General features: G+C 43.4%; 1 protein-coding gene across 1 annotated transcript in view; it reads right to left on the reverse strand.

Annotated features, from left to right (window-relative positions):
* foxj3 (forkhead box J3) overlaps positions 1-25,027 on the reverse strand; it is an 80,459-nt gene extending 55,432 nt beyond the window's left edge. The window contains exon 1 of the mRNA XM_039015542.1: positions 24,805-25,027. The gene's annotated coding sequence lies outside the window, so the exon portion shown is untranslated. The remainder of the gene's footprint in view (positions 1-24,804) is intronic.
* Between the last annotated feature and the right edge of the window lie 2,315 nt (positions 25,028-27,342).

A 27,342-nucleotide genomic window follows, 5' to 3' on the forward strand; every position in this document is an offset into this window, starting at 1 on the left:
AAAAAAGGGAAAAAAAGATACCAATGCCCCAGGGCAGTGATTGGGGACATTGCCCTGTGTAGGGTGCTGTCTTTCGGATGGGACGTTAAACAGGTGTCCTGACTCTCTGTGGTTGCTAAAGATCCAATGGCACTTATCGTAAGAGATGGGGTGTTAACCCCGGTGTCCTGGCTAAATTCCCAATCTGGCCTTCATACCATCATGGTCACCTAATCATCCCTAGTTTAAAATTGGCTCATTCATCCCTCTCCCCTGTAACTATTCCCCAGGTTGTTGCTGTAAATGAGAATGTGTTCAGTCAACTTACCTGTTAAAATAAAATAGATATCCCACCACCCCTGCAAGTTAGCACATTCACTCTCCCTGCTGCCCATAGAGCTGACTCAGAGTTAAATGCTAGAGGGAGAATTGTTTTCACAACTGCCAGCCAAATGGGGGAATGGCTCAGGAGGAATTCTGACTGCAGGCTAGTAAACCCTCCTCCCCCAGGCGGAGCCTCTGCCGTAAACAACCAGCCCTGTGTCATCATGCCAACCGTCCTAGCCTATGCTCTGCCCTTTGTATCCGCCTTGATTTGCACACAAACAGCCCCTCTCTCGCTGGGCTCGATGCCCTCTCTGGCTTAAAATAGCAGCAGAAGAGGGGCCTAAAGTTACAGGCATAGATAGGTGAAGGCAGGCAGCCATGCAAAACAAGCCCCCTGTAAAGGACTGACACTGCACTATGGTGGGGGAGAAAGCCCCACAGGAGAAAGAGAGGAATCTCCACTGTGTGTGTGTGTGTGTGTGTGTGTGTGTGTGTGTGTGTGTGTGTGTGTGTGTGTTGCTCACACGCCCACCCTGTTGTAATAAATACCTCCCAGACCTCGGAGGGTTTGAGGAGCAGCAGGAATGCCCTTCACAGAGACAAGGCGATACGCTGCAGCAAGTCACTGACTGGAGCCTCAGCCTAGTGGTAACTAAGACCCTGATCTGTGAGATGAGACGTAGTAGCAGCACTTATAGCTCACTGCTGCTTTATTACCTGAAACTACCAAATGCCACAGTGGCTCTGGAGCTAATTGAAATGAGAAAGGTGGGTCACGTCCCACTAATGAGTCATTTTCCACTTTAAAAGAGATAGCAGGGCGACCAACCCTCTCCTAGATCAAATTAACACACTATTCTCATTATCTTTATGAACCATTGAAAATACAAATCTCTAAATTGTTCTACAACCAATTACATTGAAACACAAGCCACAGTACCCTGAAATACAACTAGCAGACGTTCCCCTGCATGGTCTCTCACTGTGTGTCTGTAGCTGGTTCTAACCTGTGGCTCAGTGGCAGTGATCCACTGCATCCTTACAATAGGATGATGAAGCAGGGCTAGGATGCAGCCAGACGCCGAACGAACGCCATTTGACCCTATGCTAATGATCCAGATGTTTCAGAATCTGCAGGGCCGATTGTCTTAAATTGGCAAACCCTGGCTGTGGCAGGACTGATGAAGAGCGGCAGCAGCCCCTCTGCCTTCATCAGGCCAAGGCTCTGTGAGAGGCAGCCAAGGGCAGGACCATCCAGAGGTCAGAGAGTTCAGGCACCGACACTTAGGAGACCCAGGGAAGAGATTACCACTCCACAAATGGAACCGCTTTGATCCGGCTGAGTCTGTCACTGTCGCTTTCACAAACCAGGGTTTTTCCTCAACTGTAATTTGTTTTGAGTGTGGTGCTCTGGGGCGCGTTTTACAACAGAGGAATAAACGCCTCGTCAAATTCATTTCTATTCAGTGGCGCTTGAAGGGTTTTATCCCCCTCAGATTAATGGCAGATTTGGTATGGAAATATCTTAATCCAACAAGTTCCCTACCTTTTTATTACACAGAGCACCGACAGTGATTCAGTCATGCCTCACTGTCAATAAGTCCGATGTGGCTCAAACACAGTGCAGCCATTGCGTAGTGCCAAACCCTTTTGTCAGTGGGCGTCATCCTCTGAGGCAACAGGGTGACTAATGGAGCCTGCTGTCCTCGCCATAACGTCACAGTAGATGACACCTTCACGGTCTTGAGATGGAACAGAAAAAAAATTCACCCCTTCCCACTGTCTGCTGCATAGCCTTACACTTGGCAAGCATTAGTTTCAGTACCTGCTTATAGTTCCATATAGGCTACATTTCCTAGAACCTTACGTTTACCACGTTCTCTTTACCTAGCTATAGAAACCTGTAGATATCCATAACCCTGAATCATTCCCTATCCCGGAGAAAGGGATATCCAGACTCCACATTCTCAGTCACACTTCCAGACGTAAAACTCTTGATAGGTACCAGACCAGTGTTCCTTCTAATGCACTTATCTGCAATGAATCCCCCCCCCCCATTTACTCCAGCCATGCATCTGTCACATTTAACACCTCAGCACATGTCTGCCTGGCTACACAAGACCATGAGACTCATGGCCATGATAGTGCTGCACATCTCCTTAAGAGCCAACCCAGTCACCGGTAGTCAAAAACTCAACAGTAAATATTTACACCACCGGTGATTAAATGCTGCCCCTGAGCATGTTGGCGAGAGAGAGAGAGTACAGAGAAACTAAGACGAGAAAGAGAAAAGCTTGCGGTGACAAGAGATATCTTCCTGTAGTGGGAGAGATGGCAGGTAGCCTAGCGGTTAACAGCACTGAGCCAGTAACCGGAGAAAAGCAGACTAGGTGAAACATCTGTTGATGTGCCCTTGAGGAAGGCACTTAACCCTAATTGCGCCTGTAAGTCGTGCTGGATAAGAGCGTCTTAAATGACTCAAAATTTCAAAAAAGTGTAAATGTAACTTGGCGAAAGAGACGGGAATGGCTCAGCGAGTCCCCCTCTGCTACGCCTGAAGATCTGGCACAACTCACAACAGTGATGTAACCTGGTAACAAGTTTTTTGTATCATCTTCACTTTCGACCGAAACTCAGGCCATACCTTCCATATCAACAGCCTTATTCCACTGCTTCGTTTTCTTAATGATATGCAGGGGGGGGGCGGGAACCACGCTCACCTGTCTGTCACTCAAAAGGGAGATTCCTCACTTTTTCCAGTCCTGGAGGCCAAGGGCTTATTGGAAGAGTTATATTTGGAAGAACACGGCTGGCCATTGTGATTGGAATGCTCACGTTTGTAATCGTGTCGTGTGAACGCCCCCAAGGGGGTTTCATCTTCATAAAAAAATAATAATTCAAGTAGGTAATGGCAGTGCCAAGGCAACGACTTTTAATTTCAATCTTCCTTCTCAATTAAAGGCTTAATGGTGCCGTTGAAACCAGCGCCAGGAAGAGAGGGAGCATTAATAACCCAATCCTTACTTGCATTTTTTAGGATGTGTCAATTATCACTTCACTGCTCAAACTGCTGAGCACATTGTTCAGCTTATTGTAGCCCGCAGCCAAGCTGGGCTCAGAGACAGGGCCTCTGTTTGCAGATAGCTGCTGACTGCATTTGGAGTTCTGTTTCAGTGTTGGGAACCGGTATATTAAATTGGTTGGGTTTGGTGGTTATGTGAAGCAGTCTATGGTATACTGTAGGGGAAGTGGGTTCTCTCAGTTCACCTGCTCCCACCTCGCCAGTGACTTAACGCCATACTCCATAACTATTACCAATCAGTGGAGATTGCCACCATGCTGTGTGAGGCAGTTTAAAGCCTTAGTTGCTGAAACGTTTGGATTTATATGTACCCATTGATTCTTAAAAGAATATAACTTGTAAATGCCTCATGACCAAGCAAATTTTACTCCAATGTTTGTGAACCAAGTAAATGTAAACAAACACTAACCTTAAAACACGGTTAAAACGTTAATATCATGGACGGCCAGTCTTCGCAGCCATAGCGCTGTATGCATTTGAGAGTGGTTACTTTTCTCCCACCCCTCAGCTTTTTACCAAAACAGAGGTGAACATTTCAATTCCGGACAAAAGCTTTAAAACACTGCACATATCCAGGCGGAAGAGACTCGTCTTTGTCCACTTGCCCTTTTCAGGCCACGTTGACGTGAACAACTTGTCTCTTGTTGCACGGAGCAAAAACATACTAGTTGGGGTGCTCGAAGCACTCAGCATCAAACCAACCAGAGCATAATAGGCCGCATGGTTATGCATGCCTGTCAACACCAGCCCAGCCAATACAGTCGGAGTTGGATGAGGCCCAGCCATGCAGCTCCAGCCTCCAGGCTGTCATGAGGTTACAGCACAGACAACCGACTGTGACCCCACCCCCACATCAAGACCTGGTCAAACAGACACCAGGGGTCGCGTTAAGGGCGATTGTGATTTTTCAGGCGTAAGAAATACCTTGCTGGGTATTGTAAACACAGATGTTAAATGGTTTATTGTAATCTCTGCTCGGAATCAGACTAATTTTAAGCTTCAGTTGCACTTCTCCACTTGAATGAGAATTCAGGAACTGGCATTCTATCAGCAGACGGCGCTCTGACTGATGTGGAGCTACTTTTCTCTGGTATTTATCCTCGTGTAGCCTACTTTTCTCCAGTAAAATGCGAGAAACTTCAAGCAAAACATCAGGAAAATGTAGCAGGCTGCATTCGCTCTATGATAAAACAGACATCGGATGGCCATGCACTGTTTTAGCAAAAATGCGTTGCACTAATGTAATGTCTGAGAATGTAAACTATAGCTGTAGGCCCCTGATCACTATTGAAGCAAAAAAAAGAATAACTTAATATAAAAACGCAGTTGAAATGGGGTTTAAAAACGCAGATTTCTGGACGGTCTGTGTTTTGAAACAGCAGACTTATGAATGCTAACGCGACCCCCTGGGCACTTGAAAACAAGAGAAAAGGATTCTGAATGGAAGCTGCAGTAATTACGCCGTTTGGGGATATTAGAAATTAGCAGTCTGCCGTTATTCACGGTAGTGTTCTGAGCCTAGGATTGGAGAGAGCTGCGCACGCAGGCAGGCAAACACAAGGCCCTCAAGCTCATTGTGCAATCTGCAGCAGGTCCTCACAAAAAAACCACATACAGCATTCCAGTAATTCAATAAGCCTTTCCAATGAATTACACCAGTGATCAGGAGGGGTTTGTGTTTCTGTCCCTAACAGCTTGGCTGGGAGGTGGCCTTTGTGTAGGGAGCGGTGGGGGTGCCCTGACACCGACCATGCAAACCCAATTACCCTGGTCCCCGGGCCTGAGGGCCTGCATTAACACTCTCCCCTGGGGAGCTTGACTCCACGCCAGCCTGGCAGCCGGCGCGGGAGACAGAGAGGACAGAGAGAGAGACAGGACAGAGAGGGGCTGCTGCTGAATCCCAAATAGACCACTTAAGGGACTGGCAGGAGGACTGTTTGTAGCATTCTTGAGAGCCTTTCCCCTCATCAGCATTCCCCAGATCCCATCCTATAGGCCTCAATTAAATTCCAGGCTCTGGGGTAAGGAGGGAGGCGCTGGCACTGCCTCTGGACCAGATATGATTGGCTCCAGTGTCACATCAGTAGAGATACAGCAAACTCACATTATTAATCAGGAAGTTCTCCTGCAATTAAAGCGCATGGACTCGACCGGAATAAGCCGCTTCGTCTTGACATGGAGTTCCAGCACTACGTTGTGCATTTGTAAATCCCATATCACCACCTTCACAAATAACGGTGCACAAGCGATCTTCCTCGCGGCAACTGAAATGTGTTAAATAACGAGAACAAGCTGAAGTCGCCCAAGCGTGAGTCGAAGGAATTACCTGGGCGGGCAGAGCATGCTCAGAAATCACATCACAGGAATAATTTCCTGAATTTCAAAATGGAGAGAGGGTTCAGGCTAGGCAGCACACTAGGTTGTGCAAAGGCGGAGAGTGATACTAGCGCAACATACAGTTACCACACTAGTCGTATTTATTTTTGTAGCACTAAATATGCCCAACGCCATTCTAATTGGGAGAATAAGACGCTTTGGTTCAGTCATTAGAGGTTCTCCTCACGTAAGCCTAAAAATTGTCTTCACCTGGGATGGCAGTAACATTTGAGTTTTAATTAAAACCGCTTTGCTTTTTAATCAATATCCACTATCTCAGAAATAATGAACAGCTTATTAAAAGAGTTTACTGCCTGACGGAACTGGATGCTGTTGAAGAGCTGCTCTTTGACTCATTTCCATTTCAGCGTTTTACTGCACCTCCATCCAGGCACCGCCGGCTCCATCCCCTCCCTCTTTAAAAAAAATGCTCAAAAAATCCTCACTGTACCCTCTACCCGGCATGAGATAACGCCGCCCAGTAGCCAGTGGAAAAACGCATGCAGCACAGCCCACAAACAGATAAACACAAACACGCAACAAAAATAGTATGGAACAGACTGCAGCCTTCCAGCCAATAATTGACTAAGATAAAGCTTATGCTAGAGTGACCACGCACAATAAGAGCATGATGGGCATTCATGGCACATTGCAAAGGGGCTGGCTGGGCCACCCGTCATAAAACCGTGCCCTTTCCCTGGAACGATAATGCCTCTGCATTTGTGGTTGCACAATAACAGCGGAGATTAGAGGATTAAGTCACAGGTCAATAGTTTCATCTTTTGTTGGAGCGTCAGCTTAGCCTCTGCTCAGACAGCGTAGCCATTTGGCGCAGGGCAGGCAGGCTGAGGAGGCCATCTTAGCAGAGGGCTGCTTGATGTGACGTCGGAGCGTTCTGCGGATGTGCGGACAGCATGCCATCACTAGAACTGTGAGTGACCCCCCCCCCCCCCCCCAATCACTGGGTCACAGCCAGCACAGACAGTCCATCAGTGGCCCATATTCACTGCCAGGAGAAACAAATCATCCATTACAGAGCTCTACATTCTTTTAAGGAGAGCGATCCCATTCCATTCGAGAGTGAGACTGCTGCTGTGTGTTCCGTTAGCCCTAGTAAAATGAGAGTTGACAGAGAGTGGAGAAACCACAATCAGCTGTGGAATGGCCCAGGGATACCACGAGTCAGTCACCAGGACTCAGCCATGGTCAAACCTGGTTAGAAATTCCTCAGGCATTCTCTGGAATCCTTCCAAATCAAATTTTATTTTATTTGTCAAATGCTTCGTAAACACCAGGTGTAGACTAACCATGAAATGGAAGCTTATGGGCCCTTCCCAACAACGCAGAGAAGGGGAAAAGGAGAATTCAAAAAATATTAACAAAGGAATAAATACACAATGACTAACAATAACTTCGCTATATACACACACACACACACAGGTACCAGTACCTAGTCCATGTTTTTATTGTTTATTTAACTAGGCAAGTCAGTTAAGAACAAATTCTTATTTACAACGACGGCCTACCTCGGCCAAACCCTGACGATGCTGGGCCAATTGTGCACCGCCCAATGGGACTCCCAATCACGGCCGGATGTAATACAGCCTGGATTCAAACCAGGTACTATAGTGACGCCTCTTGCACTGAGATGCAGTGCCTTAGACCGCTGCGCCACTCGGGACCCCGATGTGCAGGGGTATGAGGTAATTGAGGAAGATATGAACATTAAAAAGGCATGTGTGAGGAGTCAAAAGAGTTAGTACAAAAAGGGTTAATGCAGATCGACTAACTATTTAGCAGTCGGATGGCTTGGTTCCAGACTCGGTGGATCCGTACAACTTGCCGTGCGGTAGCAGAGAGAACAGTAGGACTTGGGCGGATGGAGTCTTTAACAAGACTAGCTGGAGTAGCACGGCTTCCTGCCCTCTCCCTGGCTGAGACCGAGCAACTTCAGAAAGCAGCTTCCAGGAAGCTTTAGGCCATGTGAGTGACAGAGTCGGAGATAGACAGGCATTCAGCATCGCCACCTGTCAACATCATCCCTCCCACACACCCTGTTCCAGGTTGCGTCAACGCGTTTGGTTTCTTAGAGACCACACTGTTTACCTGGGTGTGGAGGAGGAGAGGAGAGAAGGTAACTGTACGAGTCATTGTTGTTCTAGGCCTTTGCTGTTCAAATACCTCCAGGCAAAAAGGGAATCAACATGGCATTGCTCATCAAACAGCACAATAGGGCATCACTAACCCAGAGGATTTATCGTGAGACCAGGTATACGATTTAGATTTTAAAAAGCTCAAAGTAAGCAAAAATCATCTCCCAAAGCCAAGTGCACGATGTTCAAATGAAGCGATGGAGATTTCAGACACGCTGTCCGAACAGCCGCTGTGCAGCAGTATCAGACTGTGAAACCACCATGGGGACTGAACTCATACTGCCTGGCAGAGCCACTGCCGACACATGACGCTGATCACAGATCTGATCCGAGAGATCACTCCGCCTGCTGACCAGTCCACACAGTTGGAAATTATGAAGAAAAAATATATAATAATAATAAAACGGAACAATACAGTGTTGCAGACGATCAAGTCTCCCGCCCAGACCTGGCTTGCTGAACTTGTTTACTTACATTAAAGCTGCAAGGCAACAGAACAAAGCCACCACTCCCACATGGCAGCAGCTTCAGGAGAACAGCACCACAGTGTTGTGTCCAGTGACATGACTCAATGCTACGGTAGCCTGGCTGTCAAGACAGACAGAGGAACTCCCTCCAGTGTTAGAACGCAGCCATAGCCAGGCGGTAATCGGAAACTGGTGTTGTCAGAGAGAAGGCAAAAGCCCATGCAGGCAGTGAGGAGAAGCATGCTTCTGCTATGGAACTCGCACTTTATGTGGGGAGGAAGGCATGGGAGTTGCTTGACAATTCCTGAATCTGGTCACTAGCGAACTGCACTGTATTCGTGGGACAGACTGGTGTGGAACGCCCTCTGCTCCTCCCATGAAACAACTGCGTCAAGGCCGTTTGTAGATGTGTGGTTAGAAACATCTGGAGATGCACAAAGCAGTGGACAACGCTGAGGATGTTGTCATCATATATCATTTATCCAATATTTGATTACAATATTTATAGAGAGATACGTCTCTGGGTTGTCTAGTGCACTACTGTGGATATTGTACAAATTGGTCTAGTATTTTATAGAAACCGCCTAGTTAGCACAGCCATTTCGCAGGGCTATAAGGACCTCCAGGGAAATTCCGATCAAGTCAGTGGCAGCTGATGAGGTTGTTAACCGCCAATCGATTTGCAAAAGCTCATCAAAAAACAGTCTTAATTACTCAGTGTATTAACATTATATGACAATGGCTGAAGGCGATAAATCGTACATTGATCCAGGACGTTTACAGACAGCACAAAGCTCATCTGTATCACGGCTCCAGAGAGCTACATGTCATGACCGAACATCCAGACGTCACATGACATGCACCCCTGATGGATTATCACTTTCCAAAGATCAGGTAAAGTACCCTGCACGCTTTGTAGCAAAGTTGGCAAAGTCCACAGCAAGACTAAAAACTGTTGGTCTTAAAATCTTGTTCAGTGGCCCTGCCATTACTGTAATGGCTTGGAAAACCTGAATGTACTGCAGACACATACGGGGGGGGGGGATTGTTAAGAACAGACAAATGGAGTGTTTGGGGATTCTAAACATCCAGACGAATCAAAAACTTTAAAAGCCCTCACAGTAATTCTCCGCGAGAAGCAATGTGCATTATTGTTGATGCTGGTTGAAAATGTAATTACCAAAAAACCCTTTGCAGCTTCACCCGAGTGTTTTTAGCACCAAAGAGAGGGAGCCACGTCAGATATCAGATGGGGCTAATGAATGTTTGAGTCGAGAGAGGAGACTTCCTATCACATCTACTGACATATCCCTCAACCTCCCTCACAGATTACAAAGCCTTTTTCCCCCCATTCTGCTCTGGCACGCTGCTGTCGGTTGCTCACCTTACCTTCCTTTTAGCCCACTTTAAAATTCCTGAGCATATCCCTATCCCCCTACACACACACACACCACAGGCTGCGCTCATTAAAAGCTGATTTGCATGTCTGCTCCAGAGCTGTACGAGAGGAGATGAAACAGAAGTCCCAGTTGCTGCCTCTGCCGAGCGTCACTCATCTGACAGAGACACCTTCACTTAGGGGCCCCAGAAACAGCCAGCCAGCAGACACAGGCTCCCCTTAAAGGGGCCATGCACACAACACCATAGAAATAGGATTACTAATACGTCTAAGGGGGTACACACCGCCATTGTACAATACATAATATTCACAAAGAGTAACAGCCATATGCAGAAAATCCACAGAAACAATGTCAACCCTATATCCTGCAGGAGACACTGCGTGCGCTTCAATCAATCAGAACTGTTCAGCTGAGAGGGCGAGAGACCGCCGCAATACGAGAGCTCCAAACCAAATCAGTCTCCATTGCCTCAGAGATCACATGCCCAAGACAACGATCACTTCTTATTTGTGCGTCTCAGCCTCTATGCCTGTCATTATGGTTTTATTATAGCCTAAGCATGAGAAAGCATGTGTTGGCCAAGGACAAACATCTGTATAGGTTAATAAAACTCCCTATTGCTCTCCCGGGTCTTCGGCATGGCTTCTGTTTAACAGTGAGCGAGAAAGGATTTATACTGTAACACACTGAAGAGCCACAGCAAAGATTCACTATGAATTCTACAGCAAAATTGACTAACAGACTTCAATTGATATAGCGGGATTATTAAAACACAAGGAAAGCCAGAGAGTAGAATGCCTTGGAGTTCAAATCAAATTCTGGGGTGGGACTATTGCTTTTATGAAACAGCCATGGAGGACATGTCTGTCAGATAGAAATGATTCAAGCGCTTGCTTTTTTTTTACGATTCAAAAACAGATGAAATGCGCAACACTATGCTGCTTTAAGTTCTCTGCCAAGATCACTGGAAATATGAGAGAATTTTTGCAATGGATAGGACAATGACAACCAAACTGCATTGAACACCACTATGCTATACAATCCCCACCAATTCATGGTTATCAGAAAACAGAACACACGCGTATGCTCACAAACTAGGCTAATAACTAGACAGATTCGGAGAAGCCGATAGCGGACAGCATGAGGATATTTATCATATGACCTTTTATTGCAATTTTATAATTAAAGACCTAAAAAAAAAAGATTTCTCCGAAAGACGTTCCTGGTTCCCCCTCAGCCTCCTCCATATGAGGCGCTTTTGTTAGAGATGACTCACTTGGCGAAAGTGGTGAGTCATGTGGTATGCAACATGACTCACTGGTTCAGAGGAGCTGTGGTGCAGCAGAGCAGACTGCTGGCCCACAGGGCCTGTCCACCAGGAGCTTCAACATATTGACAGTTCCCCAAGATCATGCCACTTACAGACCCAAACACTTATCGAATAGCCACACACACAATCATACTGAATGTATTCTGCATGTAGACCCCATCAACTGAATACAATTCCTGGCTCTCATGACTGTGTGAATTTCTAAACATTTGTTAGCACTACAGTAGCATGTATCACGTTTTTGGGGGATTAAAGTTCAATTATCCATGAGTTTTGAAATGAATAAAAAAGTAGCATTACACCGTAGGTTCTGAAAAGTGCATTTGCAACTTCTTGCCTTGGGCACCAAGTTAGCATGGTAAGTAGGGCTGCAAAACTACAAGAGTAGAAAACGAATAGGCTAACGCTAACCAAATAAATAAAGCCTGCTTGCTATGAACCCTTAAATGTGAAGTTTGTAAGACAACATGAAAGTCAAAGAACAAGAATGAGGCAGGCAAGGGGGTTTCAAAGCCAGTCATTTCTGAGGGATAATGTGACGAGAGCACTATGGGGATTATGAGTCTTGAGCCGCTCCACCCAGTAGTAAATCAGTATTAGCCAAAGAGGCACTACTAATTTTTCATCCTCAATCATGATCACTTTTGTCAGAACATTAACTTTGACACTCTGCAGCTAGACGTTCTGTGAGCTACAGAACTTGTGTGCTCGGTTTCTACAGCGCCCATTAAGTAATTCAAGTCCCAATGCGCACACCGTCTCTCCCTCACCCCCCTACTGAACACACACGTTCTCTGCCTCCTGCATCTTAATGGGGGGAGAGAAACCAGAAGGGAAGGCATCACAGTATTAGAGGAAACCCAATAAAAATTTGTGAACATACCCCCTGGAGCGGCCATGCCAGGGGGGGGTGGTTCCAGGAGGGGTCGAACTGAGCGGGGCCGATCGTGTCAAACTGACATTTCAAAGCAGCAAAGCCTTGTACAAGGGAAAGAGCAGCCAAGACGCCACATTCAACAGCACAGCTTGTTTCTGCTTCAATGAGGCAACACACCGAAAAACTGCAATTAGAGATTAGTTTGAGATGCTGTCCTCATAGGAAAACAGCACCGTTTTCCAATTAAAGCCAGCTCATATCAGACCGCTCTCATAAGCATTGATCTTCCCCCTGCTTTATTTTCAGTGATCACCAAGCTTTATGGTCCCGTCCCTTTTAAACATAATTCATGTAGAATCGGTTCTTCGGTCTATAAAGGATGGGAATTGCCAAGGACCTCACGATACGATATTACCATGAGATTTAGGTGCCGATACGATATCATTTACATTTAAGTCATTTAGCAGACGCTCTTATCCAGAGCGACTTACAAATTGGAAAGTTCATACATATTCATCCTGGTCCCCCGTGGGGAATGAACCCACAACCCTGGCGTTGCAAGCGCCATGCTCTACCAACTGAGCCACACGGGACCGTGCATTACATGCATTACAATTGTCCTCATTCTATACATATTGCGATTCAATACTGCAATTTTATTGCGAGTTGATGTTGCAAACATAATGCTCACTAAAATATATATATATATATATACATATATACACACATACACACACACGAGAGAAAGCATGAGAAAAGTTTCAGTCAGGGAAATGTGCCAAAAACATGTGGGTTCACTATTTTAAAAAGATTGATAAGCTATAGGATGAAAAATACCCGAGTTTTGGTGCAGGTAGTTCTGAGTAATTAGTGCTTTGAGGTCAGTTTGATAACAAAATAATCCAGTTTTCTATTTCAAATATTATTATAATTTTTTTTTTTTTTACATGAAATCCACCTGCATTGTTGAATGTAACAGAATAAAACAAAGAATAAAAGGCCAATCAATGGTAGTTACTGCTCATCGCTTAATCATTCATTGACATTAAAACATTTCAGTTGTGCATGTTACTTTTATTTGATGACTTTCATTCCAAGTCATCATTGCATCTCTATAGAGCTGCTGCCTATGCTGTCTGACAAAATCTAAATTGTAGTAGTTCATCACAGTAATTAAGACATACTTTTATGACTGCTGAATACCAACTATCACTTAGATCATGTATTTTCAGGTAGAGGTAGCTCACGAAGCAAACACTCTCTATTCTTCTCAATCGCGCATTCAAAGGGCTATTCTCTGTGTCTGTCCCACTCGAACCTAACGTAGCATGTGTAAAAGAAACAGACTGGACAAGTAGGTGTGCAATGGATTATAGCCATTGTAGTTTAATGCAGAAAACGTGGCAATTACGTAGAATATAGGCCTGTTGGAAACTAACTCCTTACTACATTTCACAGTTCGGGCTTGATCGGATCGCTCTAGAGAAACTGCTTCTTGAGCTCACAGGGAAAAAAAAAAAAAAAAAAAAACAGAACTAAATGGAATTCAAATAACTTAACCTACTCGCAAATAGGATGCATGTACAGTCAACTAGCGCTAGCTAATGCTACCTACTGAAGCAAAAATATATACATAGTTTTTTTGCAAAATCGATACTTTGAGTCATATCTATAATAGTGCCAAAATAGTGCGTTATGAAACTGTATCGGTTCTCCCCCGCAATGAATACAGTCTATGCACACGTATGGGGGTAGACCAAGATGGCCTAGGTACTATAGGGGTTTTCCCCTTCATGCCCAGTGCCACTACACTAACTAAAAGCCTTTGATATCGATTGAATCATATGTCTGAGTGACAACATGGATAAATTGGATACATCAAACAGAAAGTATATCATTACGGACTTTGACAAGGCTAATTAGTTAGATTCTGACATTTTTGGAATTGGCTTGAGGGAGGGAGAGCCAATATAAAATTCAATCATTTGTTGCTAATGAGATATTACATCTGAAATGTTTGCAGAATGCCTCTGTGGCTCTGCGATAACGAATGGAATTCTCTGAGGTGACTACCATGCTGACACAGCCTTTGGGTGCTTAAATCCTAAAATGGGTTTAACTACATTTCAATTGACATATTTAACCACCGTATTCTCCTGCAAATATAAGTATCTCTGGCACTCTTAGAAGACATAAGTAGGTCACTCAGTCTGAGTTATTGATCCTGGCATTGATCAAATAGTGCAGGTATAGGGAAGACAGGACTAAGCCGAGTGAGGCCTAATGGCAGTCAAACACTAACCGTTATCAACACTAATGTGAAGGCCATTTGATTTAACTATACATTCAATACAATTGACATAGTCATTGTTATGTAGGCTACTTCAATTCAACAACAACTTCAAATCAACGACTACTTCAAATCAACGACTACTTCAAATCAACGACTACTTCAAATCAACGACTACTTCAAATCAATGGAGTCTGTGCATTGTGCAAAGTAAACAGTAGCCTAAGAATTTCCCTATAATAAAAATATATATATTCTTCCTAGACGTCAAGGTTGGCAGATGTGTGTGTGTGTGTGTGTGTGTGTGTGTGTGTGTGTGTGTGTGTGTGTGTGTGTGTGTGTAGCCCTATTGCACAAGACGTAACAAAGTGCACGCTTTGAAGAAGCAATCTTAATTCCTGCACTGGACAAAAGACTAACACAACACCAAATTCCTCCAGAGATAGAGGCAGCAATTGCTTCAGACATGACCAGGTGCAGCATGCTCCATCCTCTCCAGCCCCGGGGCCTGCCTGCCTCCCAGGCCCAGTGGAACATAGCCCTGCCGGGGTCAGCGGCTGGGCTTCCAGGCCGTCAGTTTACCAGGGGATGACTCACCCTGGCTGACCCACTGTCCGTCACCTGGGGACAGCCATTCTGTTGCACCATGGATCTGCCTCGCCTCAAGCTCCTTCACCGACACACTGGAACGGGCCCTATACACTACACATGCAGTTCTACTTACTCGTGTGGCTAATTTTTAAAAAATTATAAAAATGTTGGAAAGGACCGTGTACAACGCTTGACGCCATTTGCATGAAGTGTGTCGTGGCCTTGACACTTCCTTATTACATTATAGGCCACTGGCACAGTGGCAGGGCACCGCAGCCATCCTGCCACTCCCCTCCCCCCACCGCACACCCGCTCATTCATCCACTCTGACGGAGAAGCACACAGGCCAGAGGAAGTATGACTCATCTGAGTAACAAGATGCATTCTTCAGAAATCTCCACAGACGTGTTGTTTGCTAAGTGAGGAGCAGCGAGTGAATGTAGTGGTATGGGTTAGCAGAGAGAGAGAGAGAGAGAGAGAGAGAGGGGAGAGGGGGAAGAGAGTAAATCACTCATTGTGTCGGTTATGGCTCCACAGACCGACGTTTCCTCTAACTCCACAGAGATCCCTTGGCTTCATTCTGGGATTTTCTGAATCACAAATGAAACCTGTGTGCACATGAACTACGTGAAGAGTAATTTATTTGAGTTTCAGAAACACACAATATAGTGGGGGAGACTTAAGACGTTCTGCTGAGCAGGCAGAAAACATTGAGCCACAGGGTAAAGACCATTTAAAAATCATACGGTTGAGACATCTAACTTAACAGCAGCCCCCCCCCCCCCCCCCACCCACCAAATAATCCATCTGCTAAACTTGGCCATCATCCCTAAAGATCATGTGCATTGCACCACATCACAAGTCTAGATAAAATCTCAGAAATTAGGTGGAGATAATTTGTCTGGTCTGCATTAGCATTGCGAGAGAGAGATGAGAGGGGGAGAAGAATGAACAGTTACTGAAGCCATAGAGACGAGGCTGGGTGAATGGTCGCCTAACTGGTTTAACCCCAGCAGACTTGGGACAGTGACCGTCACAGTGAGTAGCGTCTCCACATACTACTAACACATTAAGCCTGACTTTACTAAAAATCAGGATTAAGAGCAAAGGCTTCATTAAACCGACCCTGCTTTTCCTCACTGAACAGAGAGGCTGGCAGTATAAACACACACACAGGTCATCGTATTATTCCAGTGTTATCAATGCTTCCAGCAAAAGGACTTCCGACAACTTTGTTTTGGGATGAAGATTCCTCTCTCAAAAAGGTCATCTTTAGCAAGTTAAGCCATTTAACTTGGAGGTGAAATTTGCATTGGCTAAGAGCGAATAAGCTAGCCACTGTAATTAAAATGGATACTAAATAGCAGGAGAGCTCCATTCTCATTACTTAAGCTGTGTAAGCTTAGCAAAAGCCGTTGCCAGCACACAGCTCACAAGTCTCTTAAGAGTGTGAATCGTATAGGCATATCAATTGCTTCTACTGAGCATAGGAAGAAAAAAAAATATATATATATATATTTTTTTAAGTCCTGCGATAGGCGATGACAACTCAAGGACACCGGGTACAATATGATGAACTAATGAAATCCTGTCAAGGTATTAGCAGTCTGTCTTACTCATTACGCATACTGTTAGTCTCACATGGCAAGGTCCTACTATGGATGTTCTGATCTACACTTATGGTCAAACCTTCACTGTAGTCAATTCCACTGGGAAAAAAAATATTGTGGCGGTTAGGCCTTCTTACAGCTGCCACGTGCAGCCTATTCTGAGAACCACAACAGCCCCACGTGGCAAGAGATTAATTCATGATTCCCTCTGCCCTCTCTCACCCACACGTTCTCGAGCGCGAACCCACCAGGCCACAGTGTGGGTAGCTGGTTCCTCTGTAGCGGCTTCAATAGTCTACATGGGGAAGGTTGGTCCAAAAACATGGCACCAGTACACAAAACAAGGCCCTTATCTAAGCTAGCGGATGGCAACATGGACACATTGAGAGATTGAGTTAAAATGTGTATACTTGTTTTCGATAATTCTGGGCAAGCAGAATAATTAAAACATTTATTTCACTGATCAGTGTCCACAATTAGTTTCTGCCCAAATTTTACAGCGCAAGTACACTCCACAGACACAGTTTCAGCCTTGCATATTGGAGAGAGGGAGACGGAGTTAGGCAGTGTATTGCTAGATGAATAAAAAAATGTATTCAAGCGTAGTTCTTCAGTAAACTTGCTCTCTCCATCCCATGAGGAGGTTGGGGGGGGGGGGGGTTGTTTGAAAACGCTGAACCAATGCTGCATTCCCACATCCAGCGAACGGCTTTTTAAAAATTCATTAATTTACAGCAAAAATAGATTAAAGCACCCAGCTGAGCAAAACAAAAAATTTGGCTCCTGAATAACATTAATGATAAAACATCTCCCACAAGCCCTGGGGGTTTCGCCTGAGGAAAAGAAGTGCTGGCTTTCTTTCACCTTACAGCACCTTGAGAATAATTTATTTTTTAATCATTACAAAAAATAATGCGTTTCTAATTGTTATTTTTAATTATGACTTTCCTTAGATGCAAAACAGCTGCATAAAACCTGCAAAACTAATTAAAATCCATCCTTGAACATTCCATTTCCACATAATGCTTTGCCAATGTCAATCTATTCACCATTTGATATCACAGCTTCAGAGTGTTCAATGACAGCTGCTGCTGGCCCCCGTAAATGCCTGGAACTGCAGTTACTGTAATTGCTCTGGCCAGCACTAAATGAGGTTCACTTAAGAGCAATTATCCCCCTCTGATCTCTCATATAAAGATATTTCTTTAACATGGAGAAGTGGGCTCACACAACTACAAATAAGATTCAAATTGGAATCAGGGACGCATTTCCAGGAGATGAATGGCTTCATAGCTCATCTGCATTCTGGCGATGCACAGCATTGCTAATGAAGACTGAGCTAGTCCCATCTCACCAACACTGCAACCAGGAGCACAAACTACATACTGGATTAGAGCAGAACATAGGAGAGATTTCAAACGAACCCTTCAGAGTCACTTAGGCCTGAGCTGCTTCAGAGAAGGCGCCTGCAATAGTTGCCTGCCATCACAACAACGAACAGAGGAGCATGTATGTGCACACCCAATACCCAGCAGAAAGTCTTGTAACACAGAGCCAGGACAAAGTCTTTCTTTCACGTAGGAGGTATTTTTTAGGCAAACATGACAGATAAAATACAATCATAGACCATTCGTTACCCATAATTTCTCCATGGCACCAATAGACATTTTTGCAGTTAAAGAATTTCTTGCAATTCTACAAATTTTTCCATTTTGCAGTTTTAAAGCTAGTTCGGTGAAATTCTAGGCATTTTGCATGGCTAATGCTGTGTTATTTGCTCAAAACAATGTTTTTGGGCAATTTTCATTTCTCCCTGTCTTGCTTTTATAATTGGTGATTGTTAGTTCTCAAAGATTATATTATAAAAAAAATATATAGGTCCATTATCTTTTCTACATACTTTGTGGTTTCAGTCGTTTAAGTTAATACTGAAAGCATTTCTTTCCCACTGTTTGGCAGCCCGCCCAAGGATTAATGGCAAAAAAATCCCTGGTTATGAACAAAGATATGATCAATCAATAAGGACAATGCACCACAATATTGCAATTGGATTGAAGACATACTGCCCTCTACACTTGCACTACTGCGGTCAGTCACCAGTCAATCAAAAGAATAGCCCAGCCTACAATAGATATATATATATAATAGGATGATATGATTGCTAATATCTTGACACTGACTGCTTGGGCTGGTCTGAATGGATAGCCTCCCTCCGGAGTTCTGTCTGTCCGATCCCTAAGGAAGCAGGGGACTGGTATATTTCAGCCTGCCGGGCCTGGGGCTCAGCTACCACCAGCCGTCGGGTTACTGAGTCTCACGGACTGCCATTTGAATAATCGCTTCAACAGGGGGAGAAATGAAAAAGCCTCTCAGTGAGACAGAGCTAGGCACAGGGCCACAGATGAATTTGAAATGAGCTGCTCGTATGTGAAAGGTGAGAGACTGCCTCTTACAAAGGCTTTGTCAGTTTAGAGACCCTACCCACCTCTCCACAATGGTGTCATTATCCTATTAAGCTTATTAAAAGAAATAGCACAATATTCAATACTGGATTCTGCAATTTTATGAAATACAGTACTTGCAGGTAGATAAAGATTAATACCTTAAGCCAGTGAACAGGCTCCAATGATTAAAAAAAAAAAAAAGTAATTGTTTCATTCAGATGTTTGTAGTACCACTGTTAAGCACAGCTGGATCAATCAATGCTGCACAATATCTCAAAAGCCAGGGAAAATGCAGGTCTTCCACAAAGGGCTCTGAAAAGACAGCAGGCAGACTCAAGCATAATCCTTGTGAGGGTACACCTGAAGCATTAACCTAAACCATCAGCACACTGTATAGATATTCCGTCCCTGACCACAAGAAAATCTGCCAATCTAGCTTGTGAGGAATGGAATCTTTCAGTCCATAACAGTAAGGTGGTAATTGGGTGGGTGGTAGAGCCCCTTTCAATGTGCTGGTTTTCATTTGTGGAACGCTAATGTTGAACAGATTTAACCCCATAGTGCTTGCTTGTGGTCGCATTGTGCCTCATCTCCTCAAAATGCTGCACATCCTTGGATGGAAATGGTTACAGACAGACCGAACAAGCAGATGCTGAACATCTACCTCAACTGACATTGTGCATTTATCCCTGCTTGGAGGTTATTTAAGATTTTTTTTTTTAAACGAGGCCTACAATTTCAAACTGAAAGGGGTAGTCTAATCCTTAAAATTATTAGTAGAGACTTAATTACACAGGACCAACGACACATAGCATCTAAGAGTTGCCTAATTTAATGCAGACACAAACGTTGTGGCCGATACTGTTCAAAGTCTAGGCTACATGACCCATACATTTGCATAGATAACGGATATGAAAACCCTCATTAGAATAGGAGGTGAACACTGATGCACAGACTGCTGGACTAATTTCACAATGCTCAGAGAACAGTTCAGCACACACAGCCGCAACAATGCTGCATCACGCCGCACAATATCTCCCGCTCTGCTATCCAGTCATCCAGAAACAACTCATTCACAGTTCATACAATTCCTTGAAAACACATAGAATTTTTTTAAACGTGTGAATTTCTCACTATCTTGCATGTTGTGTGAAACTAACGGGAAGTGGGGGAGGTGCCAAAAAGTCTTACAAATCTAATTAAAGATGATTACTCCACTTTTCACTATCAAAACAGATTAGGTTACAACCTAAAAGCAGACTACCATCCCCGAAGTAAAGACTCAAACTGTGAACAGCATGAAGGATAGTACAATATCGATCCCAAAGGTAAATTAGGGGGGGGTCAATAAAGAACACCTATCCATCACTAGGGGAGAGAGTGAGAACCTCGATGGGACGTTGAATGACAATTAATATTTTAAAATCACCCACATTTGCAAAGCCCCCCCCATTACCGCTCAGTAACAAAAACAAAAAACGGTACTTTGAGGAATCAGACGCATGTGTGATTTATGCACATTGTCATTTCTAAAAACCAAGTCAAAATAGAACCAAAGACTTACTCAAGTCATTATTGTAATGCCAGTGGAGTGATATCAATACCTGAACAGCTTCAAGGCTGCATGTACATGCAGACAGCACACAGTAGCTGCTATTTAAAGATGCACTATGCAGAAATCACGCCGCCATTTCCTGGTTGCTAAAATTCTAATAGTTTGCCTAATTTCAGTTTGTGACAAAACAAGCCGTCATTGTGTAGAGAATCACTGTACCATTAAACCACTGTGAAATTAATTTTCCATAACCAAAAATGTTGTATATTCAGCTGTTTGAAGCGGATTTACATAACCGAAAGACTCAAAAACGTAACTTCAGAACGGGAAGCATTGAAATAGCACACATAGAACAGATATACGGCTTCTTAGACTTGCTTTCAACGGGAATTAAAGATCTAACCCACATTTCTGTGTGAATTTGGTCAGGTCACCAAAAAAGTTAAGTATTGTAGCTTTAAATAATGGATGATTAAGACAAACCGGGTCTGGTCTATCTTTGTGGGACTAAGTTTGAGAATGTTTTTTTGTATTTTTTAGTAGGACATATAACAGAAATGGCACATATATAGAAACAACTTAACTTCTGTTTCGTAGACATGTGATAGAAAACTGTAGCTACACATTTTACACCAGATAATGTGATATAACCAAATATTTTAAGGAGTACATTACAGGAAAGTCGCATAGAAACTGACGCCATCAATTTTGCAACTAACCTGTTCTTGCCGACACTTTTTTTCTTTCTTTCTCCAAATCAAGAACAAAAGAAATTCTCTTCAAAATGTCATTTTCCAGTTGCAGGTGATTCTACAAAAATCATAGATTTAATATCTGTCTGAATTTATGTTTTGTATTGAGTGAGATACAGTGCATTCGGAAAGTATTCAGACCCCTTAACTTTTCCCACTTTGTTACTTACAAGCTTATTCCAAAATGGATTAAATAGTTTTCCCCCCTCAATCTACACACAATACCCCATCGTGACAAAGCAAAAACAGGTTTAAATTTTTTTTTTATTTTTTTTTACTGCAATATAACACTTACATAAGTATTCAGACGCCTTACTCAGTACCTTGTTGAAGCACCTTTGGCAGCGATTACAGCCTAGAGTCTTCTCGGGCTACCGAATGGCGCAGAAGTCTAAGGCACTGCATCTCAGTGCTAGAGGAGTCACTACAGACACCCTGGTTTGAATCCACAACTGGCCGTAACCACAACTGTCCGTACCACAACTGGCCGTGATTGGGAGTCGCATAGGGCGGCGCACAATTGGCCCAGCGTCGTCTGGGTTTGGCCGGTGTAGGGCGTCATTGTAAATAAGAATTTGTTCTTAACTAGCCTGGATAAATAAAAGGTTAAATTTTAAAAATGCTACAAGCTTGGCACACCTGTATTTGGGAAATTTCTCCCATTCTCCTCTGAAGCTCTGTCAGGTTGGATGGTGAGCGTCGCTGCACAGCTGTTCTAAGGTTTCTCCAGAGATGTTCGATCGGGTTCAAGTCCGAGCTCTGGCTGGGCCACTCAAGGACATTCAGAGACTTGTCCCAAAGCCACTCCTGTGTTGTCTTAGCTGTGTGCTTATGGTTGTTGTCCTGTTGAGGTCCTGAGCGCTCGGGACAGGTTCTCTCTGTACTTTGCTCTGTTCATCTCTCCCTCGATCCGGATTAGTCTCCCAGTCCCTGAGAAACATCCCCACAACATGGAGAATCTTTAGGTGCCTTTTAACAAACTCCAAGCTGGCTGTCAGGTGCCTTTTACTGAGGAGTGGCTTCTGTCTGGGCACTCTACCATAAAGGCCTGATTTGTGGAGTGCTGCAGAGATGGGAGAAGCTTTCAGAAGGACAACTCTCTGTCAGAGTTACCATTGGCTTCTTGGTCACCTCCCTGACCAAGGCCCTTCTCCCCCAATTGCTCATTTTGTCTGGGGCAGCCAGCTCTAAGAAGAGTCTTGGTGGTTCCAAACTTCTTCCATTGAAGAATGATGAGGCCATTGTGTTGTTAAGGACCTTCAATGCCTCAGAAATGTTTTGGTACCCTTCCCCAGATCTGTGCCTCGACACAATCCTGTCGGAGCTCTACGGACAATTCCTTCGACCTCATGGCTTGGGTTGGTTCATGCTCTGACATGCACTGTCAACTGTGGGACCTTATATAGACTGGTGTGTGCCTTTCTAAATCATGTCCAATCAATAGAATTTACCACATGTGGACTCCAATTAAGTTGTAGAAACATCTCAAGGATGTTCAATGGAAACAGGATGCACCTGAGGTCATTTTTGGAGTCTCATAGCAAAGGGTCTGAATCCTTATGTAAATAAGGTGTTTTTTTAGATTTTTGAATCAATTAGCAAAAAATTCTAAAAACCTGTTTTTGCTTCATCGTTATGGGGTATTGTGTGTAGATTGAGGAAAAAAAGTACTTGAATCCATATTAAAGTTACGACTAACATAACAAAATGTGGAAAAAGTCAAGGGGTCTGAATACTTTCCAAATGCACTGTATACCTCTTACATGGGTGCAGAACTTTTTTTTTGGTCACATTGTATGACGAGCTGTCATCTACTGCGTGGCTGCAGGCGCGATGCATTGAAACAACTAGTTCCTGCCAGGGTTTGGAACCGGTTCAGGGAAAATAAGTACATTTTCAGAGCAACGGAAACAGGAGCAGGAACAAAAGTGATTTCTAGTGTTCCAGAACAGAATCGTTCTTTTCAAATCTTGAGAACTGGTTAATTACGTTATTTTTAGTTTTACATCTTTTTTTTCAAAAATATTGTCTATTAGCTATATAATTCTGTGAAGTTATAGTGCTAGTAATAGCCTAAATACATTCCAATTCCGTCATGATGTTCAGAGCTTCAAGCCAATCCCCCTCCATGTCTGCCCCTCTCCCCACCTGTCAAATTTCAGTTAAATCTAGCTCCTGCAATTATTTGACCAATCAAACATGTAAACAACTATCTTACCCGTTGCTGCTCTATTGGCGCTAATTGGAGTAAATGAATGAGCTAAAAGTAAAAACGATGTTTATTTCACACAACAACAAAAATATATACGAAAACTAACTATATGAACCGTAACTTTTGGGGGGGTTCGAAATGGTTCAGAACTATATTTTCTTCAAAAGATATACAATGATAAAAAATGTAAATGTTCTGCTCAAAACATAACTATTGTAAAATAATTTCGGTTCCAACACATGGCTCCTGCAAAGATGCTGGGAAATGCTATATGTGCAGAAGCTACGATAGCGAGGAACATCCTCACGCAATACAAAAAAATATTTATTATCTGAGTTTTCGCTGGTTTTTGTATATCTACTTGTAACTGGAAATTATATATTTTTTAAATATACTTTTTCACGGAATCGAGAACGAAGAAAATATCGCAAAGAACAGGTACATTGATCAAATCTATGGCGGCGGTTTGTATGGTGCTTTCCTGTAACGCCCAGTATAGACACCAACAATATTTGGTTATATCACATTATCAGGCGTACAATCTGTAGCTAACAAATCAGGAGTTTGTGTTACATCCCTGGTTCTGGAGTCATAGGTTGTGCGAGTCAAACTACTATAACCTGAATCAACAAAGCCTTGCTCTCAAGTGCTTTTTTCCCCTTAATTCTTCACTTCAGGTAGCCAAACTAGCCAGTGACATTTTGACAATGCATACATTTTTGATTAGCTAGTTAAAGTACAGACGCTTAAGACCATTGATTATCATCCATATCTCGAGAAATCCCACAAAGTCAGACAACATTAAATTGACAGACGTAACGCATTCCAACAGCTGATGAGGGACCAAACGTACCAGCCAGTCAAGCTGGCTAGCTCGAGTTAGCTAAAGACAGTGTGCGCACAGTGTGACCCATTCCTAAGTTAGCTAACGATAGCAACTTAGCTTGAGTAAATGTTGCTAAAATGGCTAACATTTTAGCAACACACCTTGTCAAAGAGTAGTTGGGCTTCTTTGCAATATGGATAGTTAGCTAAAGATATGGAAAAACGAATGCTACCGTGGCGTTAGCTGTCAAAGTTGCTCAGTTGTCAATGGTGCTAACCGTCAAGTTCGAGAGTTATAGCTAGCTATCTACGTATTGTGATCAAGCATGCTAGTTATCGTGTTAGGAAACGAGCTACCTGGATCGTTACTAATGATGTCCCTATACGCCCCATCCCAGCAAAAAGAAAACTATCAAGGCCTGATTGCTGAACTCAATCCCCAGAACTTCAGTACAGCTCACTTCCCCCATGAAAGTCGTCCATTTCATGGGCCTCAGTTCAACTACCATTCCCATGTTCTTACAGCTCACTTACCCTGGGTATGTCAGGTCGTTACCTTGGTCCAGGGCAGTGTTGAAGTATCTGCCCCCTCCCCTTTCACCTCTTCTTCAACAAGAAAGTCCCTCAGGTGCCTATGCTCTTGGAGTTTGTCCTAGGTAAGACCCGTTGAACTCTCACCAGTGTGCCAGTGTCGTCCCTCTTCGGCTTCTCTGCCTTTTCCCGTTCGCCTTTCTCTCGAGTCCAGTCTCGACAGCCAACATCCGGGACTCTGTCGTTTTCTACACAGGCTACAAAAAAATATATACCCGGAACTACTTTCAATACAATTCAGAGAACGACGCAAATTACAAACTGCACTGGCTACATTACTGCACCCGGTGATGTACACAGCCACAAAAACTAGTCCTCTACTTCACTGTCCTCTCTCTCTCTGCCTCTGCTAGAACCACGTTCATAATAATAATAACAACACATATTTACTCAATCATTATAATTACAACAAAATACGTGATTTTTTTTCTTTTTCTTAGCTATTAATACTCGTACTACAGTACTACTCGAGGTTATATTTAACAGCAAGACATTATTAATTTAGCTATTTTCTTGACTTTCTTTAGATCTATTACACTGTTGTTAGAAGCATCCTGTCAGCTACATGTTCATGAAACATGAGAACGACACAAATTACAAACTGCTCTTGGAGATGTACACAGCCACAAAAACTAGTCCCCTACTTCACTGTCCTCTCTCTTTTACAACTACTTTAATAAAACAACAATAGTAATAACTTTAGTAAGAATAACAATAAGAATAACAACACATATTTACTCAATCATTATAATAACAACTAAATAAAAAACATGATACAAAAAAGTTGTTTCTATGTGTTCTTACGCCTCGATCACACCAACAGTGCTTTGTATTTTGGTACACCAGAAGAAGTATATTCATTTCCAATGGAACTCTGCATTAGCCATACTGCATTGCGTTGTAGAGGCTGTTGTAGAGGCTGTTGGGGTGCGTTCTTTGTGGTGCATACGTTGGATTTATTGAAGGTATGCATCGAATTGTATGCATAGATCGATGGCTTGGCGGAAATGGTAGCATGTGAAAACTGAAATTTTGTTGCACACATATCCAGATGATGCTGCGTACCATTTTGCGTAAAAATACTGTAGGCGTGATCGAGGTGTTAGCTCTTAATAATCTTATTACTGGAGTTACTACAGTACTACTAGAGGTCATATTTATTTGCAAGAAATTAATAATTTTGATATTTGATTGACATTAGATATATTGCACTGTTGTTAGAAGCATCCTGTCAGCTATTATCTTAATAATGTTCATCTTCATGACATGCATTGACATTTTGGTCAATTAATCATACTGTAACGACCCTGGGTTTATAAGCGCGCTATCGACTGTGCCGCAAAAGCATGCTCGTGCGGCAGAGTCGATTTCCGCGTTTATAAACCCAGGGTCGTTACAATACCTTACTGGACTCAAAAACGTCTAATCTGAGCTAGTCTATCTAGTTCAGTATCATTTCAGTTTCCTCATCCAGTTTTTGGTGAGGCAACAGCACCTCCAGTGGATTAACATTGAAAATGCTTCACTTGAGCCGCAAACAGGTTGCGATTCATATTTGGACACCTGCTCACCGAATATCTCATTCCAAAATCATGGGCATTAATATAATCGAATATAATATAACTCTATTGTCCATCCAGGATGGACATTTTCCTTTGGCATCACCTTCATTAAAATAATCACATACACATACATTCTCACATCATACACATTTAAACCAGTCAGTCCATCATGTTGCATCCACTAACAACATAGAGGACATTAATACATTCACTCCCAACCGACCACTGTCCCAACTGCACTAGATACATATACCAATACAAAGGTACATATACCAATACAATTTACTTTGCATTTAGTAGTCCAACAGCACAAGGAACGAATGAATGTTTGAACATGTTCCTGTTGGCCATGGGCATTCTGAAGCACCGGCCAGAGGGAAGCCTCGAACTGAGGGTGTAGAGGGTGGGAGGGGTCGCCAATGACAGCCAGTGCCTTCTTTTTGGTTGCCTTGTCGAACAGAATTCTCAAATGTGCCCCTGTGGTCGACCAATTACTTTACTGGCTGTGTTTACTATTCTGGTCAGTTTGCTTTTGCTCCTCACACTCAGATTACCATAGCAGACTGTCATATTGAACGTGAGGATGCTCTCCACCAAGCTGCAGTACACCCTCTCCAGAGCATCCTGGCTGACCCCAAACCCCTTTCATTTCCTGATAAAGAACAGGCGTTGGCTTGTTAAAAAAATAAAGAATAATCTGCAGTCTGCATTCTCTGTAAAACTCAGCTTGTTATCAATTTGTGTCCCTAGGTATTTAAAACACTCAACCACCTCCACTGGTTGGTCATTCAGAGAGAGTGGTTGGGACATTGGCAAGTTGTTGCCATTGAGGATCAGCTCCTTTGTCTTTTCCACATTGATGTGGAGGGCACATGACCGACACCATTCTTGAAGGTTGTTGGTCTGTTTAAAATTGCTG

The sequence above is a fragment of the Salvelinus namaycush genome, chromosome 20 (genome assembly GCF_016432855.1).
Source record: "Salvelinus namaycush isolate Seneca chromosome 20, SaNama_1.0, whole genome shotgun sequence".
Taxonomy (NCBI): domain Eukaryota; kingdom Metazoa; phylum Chordata; class Actinopteri; order Salmoniformes; family Salmonidae; genus Salvelinus; species Salvelinus namaycush.